Here is a 919-nt window from a genome sequence, read left to right on the forward strand (position 1 = left end):
ACTTCAGTAGCTTTTTTCTTATCTTTGGATCTCTCATATGCAATAATAAACTCCAATGGCCTTTTTCTCATCTTAATAAACAAGAATGTTGGTAGCTTTATATTGATACAACATTTTAAGAAGTATTTTAACCCTTCTTCCAACTCATAACAATAGTCATCATTATTGTCTATAACAATAATACTTAAGAGATGGAAACAAACAATAGTAACTAGTCAAAGCATATCATATTTTATTATAAGTTTGCGTTGAAAAACTTAGTCAAATTTAGTAAAACTAAGGGAGAGAACATATTTTGTAAATATGAGTTTTACATATCTTGAAGTTACTTATCACTCTTAAAAATACAAGTTATTCAAAAACTAACGTAGAAGACTTAAAAACTAGCGGAGAAGACGCGGACGACTTCAATCTAAGTTGTCCAGACGACTAAACTATACGTCGTTTGGTCAGCGCAGAGGTTATTTTTGCAATTGACTTTGAAATCTGTTATTTTGGACGACTGAAAAATAAGTCGTCTACTATTGTTTGGCTAAAAAAAAACTCCAAAAAAGCTAGACGACTTACATTTCAGTCGTCATAGGTTAGTTTTGCATTTGACTGGATAATTTCAGAAGTTTGACTTTTCTGGACGACTTACATTTTAGTCGTCTAGTGAAAATTAAAATAATAATATTTTTTTTAAAGTAGACGACTTACAGTTAAGTCGTCATATGTTAGTTTTGCAATTGAAAAAAAAACTTCAAGATTTAATTATATACAGACGACTTATAATTCAGTCGTCCACGAGACGACTGAAATGTAAGTTGTCCAGGATTTACGAGGTTTGACCAGAATCTCAGAAAAAAATCCTGGACGACTTACTTGTAAGTTGTCTCGTGGACGACTGAAGTTTAAGTCGTCTGTGTATAATTAAATT

Source organism: Brassica oleracea, chromosome C7 (assembly GCF_000695525.1).
Source record: "Brassica oleracea var. oleracea cultivar TO1000 chromosome C7, BOL, whole genome shotgun sequence".
NCBI classification, from domain to species: Eukaryota; Viridiplantae; Streptophyta; class Magnoliopsida; order Brassicales; family Brassicaceae; genus Brassica; species Brassica oleracea.